Source organism: Taudactylus pleione, unplaced genomic scaffold (assembly GCF_031769625.1).
Source record: "Taudactylus pleione unplaced genomic scaffold, aTauple2 ptg000444l, whole genome shotgun sequence".
NCBI classification, from domain to species: Eukaryota; Metazoa; Chordata; class Amphibia; order Anura; family Myobatrachidae; genus Taudactylus; species Taudactylus pleione.
Window position 1 is genome coordinate 449,682 of NW_028284846.1, and position 13,340 is coordinate 463,021.

The window sequence follows — 13,340 nt, forward strand, 5'->3', positions numbered from 1 at the left end:
TCAGGCCTAAGTTCTGTAATGGAAGCTGGTTGGATGAAGCAGCCACTACTAGGCTGACTCACCCACTCTTCCTTATACTATGGGACATTACAGGCAAGAAGAAACCTCAACAACCTGACCCGATTAAGGACTGTTCCAAGGGCCCTTTAACCCGCCCACTGGGTTATTGTGGCATTGTGTCTGGATTGATGACATTTACAGGGGTATATTTTTCTAAAAGTTGATTTTTAATTGATTTTTATCTATATACGAGGTTTGTCTATAAAATAATGAGACTGTGATTCCACCTATTAAACAAAGCAGTCAGAACCGGTTCTAACTGCATACGTAGTAACCTTGAACTTGTCTCAACCTGCATGACAAGCAGCAACACTATGACGTTCAGTTGATTGTGAGTCGCCATTTAATTTGGTTGTGCTTTCTGTAGAGTGCCGAAAAAATGCTAAGTTTAAAAGTTGAACAAAGTGTCAATTTGACATTTTTAGTAAAAAATGTTCGATATCAAGGGTGTAATTTTGCAAGAATGGGTTCCAGAAGGTACAACAGTTACCCAGCATTATTATAAGGAAGGTTTGAAAAAGCTGAGAGAGGTCAGAAAGAAACGGCCGCAACTGTGGAAAATGGTTTCATTCTTCACCAGGACAATGCGCCTGCTCACCAGGACAATGCGCCTGCTCACCAGGACAATGCGCCTGCTCACCAGGACAATGCGCCTGCTCACCAGCACAATGCGCCTGCTCACCAGCACAATGCGCCTGCTCACCAGCACAATGCGCCTGCTCACCAGCACAATGCGCCTGCTCACCAGCACAATGCGCCTGCTCACCAGGACAATGCGCCTGCTCACAAAGCACTTTCTGTGAAGCAGTTTGTGACTGACAAGCACATTACTACACTTGAACATCCTCCGTATTCGTCCAATTTAGCACCTTGCGACTTTTCTCCTTCATCCACTAGGGGACACTGGAGCTTCATGATAGTGGGGTATAGACGGTGGGTTGAGTTGAGCCTGGCACTTTAAAAATCTACAAGTGTGACTGGCTCCTCCCCCTCTATGCCCCATCAGCCCCAGTTTTTAGAATGTGCACGAGTAGAGCCGGTGCACAGGGCTCTCTCCAGCCCTTAAATTAATTTTTATATTTGTAAAAGAAAGAATCAAGCAAGAGGACAGGCAGACTGTTGGCTGTGACAGTCTGCCTGCATCGTGGGAGCCGCAAGAGAAGGGACCACACGGCTACTGCAGCCTGTGTCCGGTCACCCTATGGAGGGGAGGCTGCTTTGGCAGTTAAGGAGTCATCAGAATCGGCGGGGCCCGCCACAGCTAACACTGGCTTGTGTCCGGGTCCCCGCTTTCCCCTCACTGCCCAGCGCTCTGGCCGCAGCAGCCCGGTAAGTAGCACACCTCTCCTGACTAGCAGGAGAGGTGAAAATAATATGCTGGGTCTGTTAACAGCGCGCGGCTGTCAGTGCCACGCTGGTGTTTGCGGAGAACAGCGGCGCTGGCTGTTAGGTAGGCGCGCTCGGCAGCGGCGGTCCTACCTGTGCGTGCCGGTGCTTGTGTAAAAGGCACCGGCACGTTTATAACTGGCGGCGGTCGTGCTGCTGGCCCCCCGCAGTCAGCGCGGCTGGGCTGACTACATTACTGTAAGCCGCGCGCAAATCATAGCGGCGGCCATTAGGAAGGTGGAGCATATAGGTCCCTCTTCCTCCTTAACACTGCCTGGGAGAAGTCTGGCGCGCTCTGGAAGGGAGTGGCGCCTCATCAGAGCTAGAGACTCCCTGAAGGCACTGATCGGAGGGGGAGAGAGCTGACAGCTTCTACAGGGGGTCAGTGATTACAGAAGGTAGTTTTAACTACGTTCTGGTTTCTATGAGTAGCATTATTAACAATATTCTGCTCCTCCCTTATATTGCACTGTCTGCCCCTGTTACTGAGCTGCATTATTATTGCAATTCTGCTCCTCCTATATTGCTCTGCCTGCATCTTGAGTAGCATTATTATTGAAATTCTGCTTCTCTCTATACTCCTGCATTCCTGAGTTGTATGTGGTGTCTGTCTGTGAGTACATGATGACATCCAGGACAGAAAAAGCTGCTTCACAAAAGCTGTTTGCCTGCACTAAGTGGAGGAAAAAATTTACCCATGCTCGCTCCGAAGGGCCTTCCCTGTGCGAGACGTGTGAAGCAGAGAGTGCTAGCACGCAGTCTGTCACTCCCTCCTTCATAAATAGTTTGGCAGGGGTCATGGCGGATCTTTCTTCTGAATTACCCGCTTCCCGTAGGGAACGGGAGGCCGCCAGAGATCTACCTAGCACATCTCACCCTTCTTTTCTAGCAACAGAACCAGCGTGGGCTCAGAATTTAGTCCGCTCGGTGAATAGCCTTGCTCAGGTGATGGGTTCTGCATCTAAAGCTCCTGAAGCTACGGTAAGTCGCTCATCTAAGTAGAAGGCTCTTCCGGCGGTTCTCCAGTCGGATGAGGATTCGGCAGCGGGTCACTCGTCTCAGGAGGAAGGGGAGATGCTGGACGAATCAGACGTAGAGACTTACCCACAAGAACCTGAGGCAATGCAAGGTATTGATGCACTCATCCTAGCGGTAAGGGAAGTTCTTAAGATTTCAGGAAGCTCCAGAATCGTTAGAAGACTCCTTATTCGCCAGGTCACAGAAGATTGCTGTCACATTCCCTGTTTCTCTCCAGTTGGACGAACAGATGACGGCAGCCTGGCAGAATCCGGACCGTAAATTCCAAATTCCTAAGCGTTTTTTCTCTCTTTACCCATTTCCTGCGGAAAATAGGAAGAGGTGGGAGACCCCACCGCCTGTGGATTCTTCGGTTTCTCGGTTGTCAAAGAAGACAACGTTACCTGTTCCAGGAGCTACTACATTGAAGGAAACCTCAGAGCGGAGATTAGAAACCACTTTGAAATCCATTTATACAGCCGCAGGTGCACTTCTCCGGCCGGCCTTGGTAGGATCCTGGGTCAACAAGGCTGTGGAAAAATGGGCGGAACAATTGACTGAGGGTCTTAAATCCAACACTCCGCGGGCAGATCTGATTACCTTGGCAGAACATATTCAGGAATCTGCAGTATACTTAGGAGACGCCTCCAGAGATATCGGCCAGGTAGGCGCTAGGATTTCTGCTTCGGCGGTCTCGGCTCGCCAGGCACTTTGGCTTCGTGCCTGGCAAGCGGATGCTGAGTCAAAAAGAGCAGTGGAAGCTCTTCCTTTCACAGGCGATATTTTATTTGGTCCAGAGCTGGACAAGTGGATCTCGCTGGCCACTGGAGGTAAGAGTACTTTTCTACCTTCATCAGCACCTCCTCCGCGTCGCTCGTTTAGGGGACCTTCCTTTCGTTCCTTTCGAGCATCTGCAAGATTTCAGGGACGATCGCGAGGTTCGTCTTCAGCGGGGCGAGGAGGCCGTGCTAGAGGACGTCAAGCGAATAATGCCCGCCGTCCAGATCCCAAGCCAGCAGACAAGCCTGTGGCATGACGGGCTCCCATCCCATCTCGGAAATCCGAAGGTGGGGGCTCGTCTCCAGCATTTCTCGGAGGTTTGGAGACGGACTTCTCCAGACACTTGGGTTCGGAATCTGGTATCTCAAGGATACAAGATCGAGTTCGCTTTCACTCCTCCTGTGCGTTATTTTACAACAGGTTTGCCCGTCGATCCCTTGAAGCAACTAATTTTACGTCAAGCGATCGAGAAACTTTTGCTGGCCGAGGTTCTTGTGGCGGTTCCCACTGCACAAAGACAACAAGGGTTTTACTCAAACCATTTTGTGGTTCCAAAACCGGATGGGTCAGTCAGACCCATTCTGAATCTGAAATCCTTGAACCAGTATCTTTCATTTCACAGGTTCAAGATGGAGTCTCTCCATTCTGTCATTGCGGGACTAGAGGCAGGAGAGTTTCTGGTGTCGATAGATATCAAGGACGCCTATCTGCATGTCCCAATTTGGGTTCCTCACCAGGCCTTCCTCAGATTTGCCATCAGGGAAGCTCATTACCAGTTTCAGGCCCTGCCATTCGGTCTCTCGTCAGCTCCCAGGGTATTCACCAAAGTGATGGCCGTCATGGTGTCTCACTTGCGCTCTCGGGGGGTGACGATAGTTCCGTACCTAGACTATTTACTCATCAAGGCTCCGACGGCTGAAGTCCTTTTACACCAAGTGTCCCTTACACATCAGATTCTCATTCAACACGGATGGATGGTGAACTTCCAGAAGTCTCAGTTGATGCCGTCCCAGAGACTTCAGTTCCTAGGAATGATTCTAGACACTGTTCTGCTTCGTATATTCTTGCCAAGGGACAAGGCCATAGCCATACAGGAGCTGGTTCGGCTGGTGCTCAGACCCAGGAAAGTGTCTGTGCATCTTTGCATCCATCTCCTGGGGAAAATGGTGGCTTCTTTCGAGGCCATTCAATTCGGCAGATTTCACTCCAGAATTTTTCAACTGGATCTTCTGTCTCAATGGTCCGGGTCCCACCTACAGATGCATCGGCTGGTGCGTCTGTCTCCCCGGACCCGCATATCCTTGCTCTGGTGGCTTCGAATGGAGCATCTGTTAGCGGGTCGACGCTTCGGAATTTGACCTTGGTCACCACTGTGCCAGCCTCCACGGATGGGGAGCGGGGGTTCTGGGCAATCACTTCCAGGGGCTTTGGTCGCAGCAGGAATCCCTATTACCAATCAATGTTCTCGAACTGCGGGCAGTCTACAGAGCTTTGATACAGGCTGCTCCTCTGTTACGAGGACTTCCGGTTCAGGTACAATCCGACAACGCCACAGCAGTGGCATACATAAATCGCCAAGGAGGAAACCGCAGTCGTCTGGCAATGAGAGAAGCCAGTCGCGTCCTTCTGTGGGCAGAAAGACATGCAGAGGTAATTTCCGCAGTGTTTATTTCGGGAGTCGACAACTGGGAAGCGGACTACCTCAGTCGTCAGGATCTTCATCCCGTGGAGTGGTCCCTTCATCCCGAGGTCTTTCATCAACTGGTTTGCAGATGGGGGAAACCACAGATAGACCTGATGGCATCACGGATAAATCATCAACTACCCCTTTACTGCTCCAGGACCATGGATCCGGCAGCGGTGGGAGCAGATGCTTTACTGATTCCTTGGCCGTACAGCCTTGTGTACCTGTTCCCACCGTTTCCGCTTCTCCCTCGGATTCTCAAGCGGATCAAACGAGAGTCGTCCACCGTCATCCTAGTGGCTCCGGATTGGCCTCGTCGGGTTTGGTTCTCCGATCTATTATTCCTTCTGGCAGACGAACCTTGGCCTCTTCCGCTACGATCGGACCTTCTACAACAGGGTCCATGTGTGTACCCGGATTTACGGCGGCTTCATTTAATGGCGTGGCTATTGAGACCGCCATCCTAAGAAGCCATGGTGTTCCTAGGTCGGTCATTCCTACCATGCTTAGAGCTAGAAAACCGGTAACATCAGCGCATTATCATCGCATTTGGAGGGCTTATATCTCCTGGTGTGAAGGTCGTGGATCTTCCACTTCCTCTTTTCATTTACCACGTCTTCTTTTTCTTCAAAAAGGCCTTGATGCGGGCTTACGCTTGGGATCGCTTAAAGTGCAGATTTCTGCTCTTTTTCTATTTTTTTCCAGCGTCGTCTAGCTCTGATTCCAGAGGTTCAGACCTTTTTTCAAGGGGTACTTAGAATTCAGCCCCCCTTTGTGCCACCCACGGCTCCTTGGGACCTGAATCTTGTTTCATCTTTTCTTCAGTCATCCACCTTTGAGCCTTTGCAGGAAGTGGAACTGAAGTATTTGACTTGGAAGATGATCCTTTTATTGGCCCTGGCTTCGGCCAGACGAGTGTCTGAACTTGGAGCCTTGACCTGCCGTTCCCCTTACTTGATTTTTCACGAAGATCGGGCGGAACTTCGTACCCGCCCTTCCTTTTTGCCCAAGGTGGTCTCGGAGTGTCATCTGAATCAGCCGATTGTAGTGCCAGCGTTATCGGACTCTTCCGGGGATTCTCACTTTTTGGATGTGGTTCGGGCACTTCGCATTTATGTGTCCCGTACTGAGGGGCTACGTAAATCAGAGGCTCTGTTCGTCCTTTATGCTGCTAATCGGCGTGGCTGGCCTGCATCTAAGCAAACTTTGGCCAGGTGGATTCGTCTGACTATTCGTCAGGCATATGTTGCTTCTGCTCGACCACCGCCGGTATCCATTTCTGCGCATTCTACGCGCTCTGTGGGTACTTCTTGGGCGGCACGTAGAGGTGTCTCAGCTTCACAGCTTTGTAGGGCAGCGACGTGGTCTTCGGTTCATACTTTTGTACGTTTCTACAGATTTGACACTTTTGCGGCTTCTGCTTCAAATTTTGGTTGCAGTGTCTTGCAGGGCGTTCAGCACTCTCCCCCCCCCCCCCCCAGGAGGGTAGCTTTGGGACGTCCCCACTGTCATGAAGCTCCAGTGTCCCCTAGTGGATGAAGGAGAAAACAGGATTTTGGTACTTACCGATAAATCAATTTCTCCGATTCCACAGGGGACACTGGACGCCCACCCAGTGCTTCTTGCCTGTTCTCAGTTACTTGTTCTGTTGCAGTTTGGTCTGTTTTCGTTGTGTGACTGTTTATCCCTGCAGCCTGCTGTGTTCTTGCAGTGTGTCAGTATGTTGGATTGTTTCTTTTCCTGTTCTCCTTCTCTGTTCTTCAGTCTGTTCTCCGTCTCCTCTCGGGCTCAGTTCTTTAAAACTGGGGCTGATGGGGCATAGAGGGGGAGGAGCCAGTCACACTTGTAGATTTTTAAAGTGCCAGGCTCAACTCAACCCACCGTCTATACCCCACTGTCATGAAGCTCCAGTGTCCCCTGTGGAATCGGAGAAATGGATTTATCGGTAAGTACCAAAATCCTGTTTTATCTTTTCCCAAAAGTGAAATCAGTGCTTAAAGGGACACATTTTGAATCAGTTGATGCTGTAAAGAAGAAAACGGCAGATGTGTTGAAACAACTAACAGAAATTGATTTGCTCCATGCCTTCTACCAGTGGAAAACAAGACTACAGCGATGTATTAGTGCAAATAGGGAGTATATTGAAGGGGACAAACATTAAATTTGTAATACCAATAAATAAAGATGAATTATTTAATTAGTCTCGTTATTTAATAGACATACCTCGTATATTAAAGGGCAGACTAGATGGGCCAAGTGGTCCTTATCTGCCGTCAAATTCTATGTTATTTGAAAATGAATCAACATCGATGTTGTGATTCTGGGGCTAAATCACACATTTACAAACACAAATTTATTTTATTTTTTTAAGTATTCGTAAATGTGTGATTTATCTCCAGAAACACAACATCGATGTTGATTGGTTTTTTTTCTTCAATTTAAAATCGACCTTTAGTAAATATACCCCGTAGTATCATAACCAAGCTCCACTAAACCACCTTCAAGTAAAACTTGAGGATGGTTTGTGGACATAAGGCAGATAAATCAGACCACATGCAATAGGTCTGTGCTCCTTCAGCGGAGAAGAGATATGTAACATGGTTACAAGTCTTCATTCCATCTAAAGATTCAGTTTATCGTTCAACATTTTTTTCTAAATTTTATGAGCCAACTCCAAAAGATAGTAGTCGGGACCTTTCATTTTACCTAAAAGGGGTGTAGTTAATTCAAAAGGAATTCCTTATTTATGACTAGTCTACCAGGCCTGGAATATGTTACGGAGTTAAACATGATGTATTCACAACATACATTTGAAATGTCAGATTTTTTCTTCGTTATACTGTATTAATTTAGTAACTTGTGCTACCTCTCATAGTGATTTTAAATAGGCAAAACATTTTTTTTGTGTTTTTGGTCCTTTTTTTTTTCTTGTTATTGGTGGTACACAAAGTCTTTGTTGCTATATCAGGTTCAGACACAAATCTCACTTTTTTTGTAGTTGAAAATAAATATGGAGATCTCTGCACTGACACCATACAACTGATGGCTACTATAAAAGTAGCCATCAGTTGTATGGCTACAATTGCAATAACTCCAAGCCGGCGCTTGGAGTTATTGCACTTGAATGCGCAGCAACACGGCTTACTGTGCAGTGTGAAAGAGCCAGGGTGAAATAAGCCGGGTCACTAGAAGGGTTGAACGCGTGTTCAACCTAGTTCGTGATGCAGTGTGAATAGGTAACCCAGGTTGGTGCGACCCGGGTCCCATTCACTGCATAGGAAGAGCCGGTGCTTGGAGATGAGATCATGTCCAAGCGCCGGCTCATCACGTGATGCCGGCATTAGTGTCGGGTTGGGCTGCCAGTCTGCATAGGGTCTCAGCCGGGATGGGTGCATGAACATAATCCAGGGTGCGACCCAGGATTCGGATGTAAAAGAGGTATTAATCGCCTGTGCTTAATTGTGGATATCTTTAAAACCTGGACCGTTAGGGTGCTTTGAGGATCGAGTTTGGTAAACACAGGTGTAGTGTGTACCCAGCTTTAGAATGTCTATATCAGTGGTTCTCAAACTTTGTGCTCAGGACCCCACACAGTTCACATTTTCCAGGTCACCCAGCAGGAGCACAGGTGTAGTCATTACTCACTTACACATTTTAAAAGTTCCACAGGTGGAGCTAAATATTTAACTGCAATACTATGAGGAGACATGGAAAACATGCACTGTTTTGGGGTCCTGAGGACTGAGTTTGAGAACCTATGTCTATTATAAAAAATATGTAAGCAAATTAGCAGTAGTTTCTTTGTTATACATATTACAAGGGTCTTCTGATAATTACTATTCTCAGCAATATGTTTCAGTGGATGGATAAAAGTAATCTCTCATGCCACCGCACCACCCACTTGGCCATACCACCACATTCCCCCCCGCACCACCGACCTGGCTGTCCCTTCTCCCAGGGGACATCCAGATAATTGGTAAGTATGAAGTAAAGTTTAATAAACAGAAAAGAACAGTTATAATAAATAGAAATAATAAGTTATGACATTGTATTGATTATAATTTCAGGTCCATTTAATGGAACCATGTGCATTATATAAACAAGGAACAAGGCAGAAACTGCCTCCCTATTAAATTACCCTAGTCCCCAGGTTCCCAAACTCGATCCTCAAGGCACCCTAAGGCTATTTCACACACGCCGGTTTTCACTGGATGACAAAAATCCGGGCGTTTTTTCTCCTGTGGATATTTTCCTTTCACACACAACGGTTTTATGACGTGTGTGATGGTTTTGCCCAGTGTTTTTTTTTACCCCTATCTTTATCATTGAAACCATGGATGGCAGCCATCCAATTCAGTGGATATTCCCGGCTCTTACATGGCGACCGTGCCTTCTGAAAGGACCCATCCATTCCCATACTTAATTAAATTTTACGGCAAAAAAATGCCTGGATTTTTGCTGTCCGGTGAAAGCCGGCAGGTGTGAAATAGCCCTTACAGTCCAGGTTTTAAGGATATCCATGCTTGACCACAGGTGATTTAATTAGCACCTCAGTCAATTTGATTTACCTACCTGTGTTCAACCATGGATAGCTCTACGGCATGAACTGTTGGGGTGCCTCTGCCCTAGTCTAATAGTTTCTGAAATTGAGCACCAATACCAATTAAAACAGGGCCGTAACTAGGGTGGAGCAAGATGTGCCATGGCACAGGGCACCACAGGACAGGGGGCACCATTCGGGCCTGTCAATTCTCTGTTTTACAATCGTTCTTACTTGTAGCTTCCTCTTTTTTTTTTATTCCCAGCATCTTCTAGCTGCCCCTATTTTCTCCCTGGCTGACCTCCCTCCATCTGGCCACCTCCCCAAGCGCCTTCAGTCACATCCTCTTTTATTTACACAAACATTTCAAAATACTGTCATACTGTGGGACTTAAACCAATCAAGGTGTCTGACTGCCATGCAGTCAGACAATGTAAGGCAGTCAGACACTTAACACACGGAGCTACACATCTTCCCCACAATTTCTGATGGCAGCCCATGAGGCCACACCCCTTCTTTTTTGGGCACGCGTCTTGTGTTCCTATTTGAAAAACGGAGGGGGGCGCTAATGCTCTTTCTGGTCCAGGGCACCAAAAAGTCTAGTTACAGCTCTGTACTTCACCGGCCCATAAGTAGCTGAAACTCTCACACTGGCCTGTTCCCATCCAGATACTAGTGCAGACCACTCCACCAGACCATCAGTAGCTGTAACTCTCACACTGGCCCGCTCCCATCCAAATACTAGTGCGGACTACTACACCGGGCCATCAGTAGCTGGAACTCTCACACTGGCTTGCTCCCATCCAGATACTAGTGCGGACTACTACACCGGGCCATGAGTAGCTGGAACTCTCACACTGGTCTGCTCCCATTCAGATACTAGTGCGGACTACTCCACTGGGCCACCGGTAGCTGCAACTGTCACACTGGCCCTCTCCCAATCGGATATTAGTGCGAAGTACTCCACCGGACCATCAGTAGCTGGAACCCCCACACTGATCTGCTCCCACCTAGATACTAGTGTGAACTACTCTACCGGGCCATCTGTAGCTGGAACTATCACACTGGCCTTCTCACATCCAGATACTAGAGCAAACTACTCCACCAGACCATCAGTTGCTGTTACGCTCACACTGGCCCGCTCCCATCCAGATACTGGTGTGGACTACTCCAATGGACCATCAGTAGCTGTAACTCTCTCACTGGCTCACTTCCATCCAGATATTAGTGTGGGCTACGCCAGCGGCCCATCAGTAGCTGTAACTCTCACACTGGCCCTCTCCCAATTCGATACTAGTGGGAACTACTCCACTAGACCATTCTCAAGGAGCTTTCCATCCTCCAGGATATAAACCCATCATCTCGGACCATACGAATGTGTGGTTATCCACCTTGGACAGTGCCAGCTGCCTACACCTGGTAATTGTAACCGCTGCCATTTATTTTTGCATCTTGCAGGATTTATTTGATATCAGACAAAATATCAGTGGCAAACGCAGGATTTTGAAAGTGGGGTTTCCAATTCCTTGGTTACCGAACCAATGAAAAAACATCTAGCCACAAATAAATAGATAGATAGACAGAAACAGCTTACACAGGATATAGGACCACTACAGTAAAATTTACCACTCAGCCTATGACGGGGTATACACACACTGACTGACACAGAAACACACACCTCTATCACTAAAAAACATGAATGTAGCAGGCAAATAAATACAGCCAGCATGATTTATTAAAGACCCCCTCCCCCAGTAGTGGTCCCCCCCTTTGCAGTTCCCTCAGTAGTAGTCCCCCTTATGCAGTGGCCCCAGTAGTACCCCTTATATAGTGCCCCCAGTAGTAGTACCCCCCTTTGCAGTGCTCCTTATATAGGGCCCCCAGTTGTAGTCCCCCATGCCTTGCCCCCTGTAGTAGTCCTCCCTTTTCAGTTCCCCCAGTGGTAGTCCCCCCTATGCAGTAGCCCCTAGTAGTGCCCCCAGTAGTAGTCCCCCCAGTAGCAGTCCCCCCAGTAGTAGTCCCCCCCAGTAGTGCCCCTTATATAGTGTCCCAATTAGTAGTCCCCCTATTCAGTACCCCCAGAACGAGCCACCCTCCTATTCAGTGCCCCCAGTTGTGGCCCCCACCCCCTATACAGTGCCCCCAGTAGCACCCACCCCCAATGCAGTGCCAGTGTCCTTACACACACAAAAAAACAAAAAACACAACATACCTGAATCCCCACTCCTGCCATGACCACCACTCACTGCGGTTTGCACTAGACTTAGTGATTGGCAGTACTCAGAAACCCCCCATCGTGTGTGCCTGAAATTTTATTTGATTTTTGTTCACAGTGTCCCTTATATACATTGGAGTTACAGAGCTTATGCTAACATATCATCACTTTTTTTTTATTGATATTGGTTTTTATGTAAGCTGTATGATATTAACCACTCTTGTTTAGAAATGTATTAATATATGTTTAGGTGGTCTCATAGCACTTGAATTTTTCTATATGCATCAAAACAAAGTCTCTGTCACTCCTGAGGTGTCAGTAATCCACTGTGGGCTTCATACAATACTTTATGTGCAAAAAGAAGGACATAGATCAAATAGAAACAGTGTTATAATTAGGAATATATTCCTGGGAGTCCGACAACTCTCTTTTCTTCCATATATTTATACACACTGTGTTGATTATCAAATCTCATTCCAAAATATGTCAGTTATTTATGTACAATAGGAATATATATGGTGAGAATTCTCACCATATATATTCACCATATATATTGTACACTGTTTCTATTTTGATCTATGTCCTCAAAGAGTAATAAATACAATTGTATCCATATAAAAGGAATATTTACATCCACAGACTATCTCCGCTCAATACATATAAAAACATACCAACGATATCTGACTATGTGGAATAACTAATGATATTGATGGGAAGGAATAGATGTAGTCAATAAATTAACTAATATATATGTGACATTCAACATAATATACAATTCCATCCTATTCCCCATTACTGAATATTTATACAGACTTGTACTGGCCATACAATCTATTTTAATACACTATTTCTAACTTTAAATTTCTTGTTTCTTTCACGGACTGTAAATGAATACAATATTATTTTTAAGATAACAATAAAAGTTACATTTTAATGAATACTGTGCATCAACTAAGACAACCCTTTTATGTCCTTCTCTCTGCAGGATCTACAATATTTTATGCAATTCAGAATATGAGTTTAACATCTGAGCGTCACAGGATTAATATAACTTTTTTTTGTTTGTTTTTTCTTATTTTTCAGTACTTTTTGAACATTATTGCATGTGACTGGCAACTCTTGATATTTTCCCCTCAGTTCCCTTCTTATTTTCATGTATTGCTAATTGCACATTGTAACCCGTGTAGTGCACCCAGGATGGCTGCCTCGCCTGGTACTCTCTTGTGTAGAATAAACAATGCATGGTTCTGGTGATTTAGTAAGGATCTCTCCTAGTATTTTCCCGAATTATGTGTCATCTCTTTCAAGCATTACCTATTCTTCCCAGTGTAAACCTATGTAGGGGATGTAGTGAATATGCCGGCGGATGGCATGTCGGCCGTACACATACCGCTGCCGGAATCCTGCAGCCCAGCAAAATGCTGACACCGCTATCCCTAATGGGATCAGGATAATGGTGTCGGCATCCCGGCCGCTGGACTCCAGAACGAGGATCCGGGTAAGTATGCGCGGTTAGCCCAGGGAAGGGGGAGGTTAGGTTTAGGAAGCCCCGGGGGGAAATTAGGGTTAGGCACCCCCCGGGGAGGGTTAGGCTGCAGGGAGGATGGTTTAGGATTAGGCACCACCAGTGGGAGGTTAGGGTTAGGCACCCCCCTGGG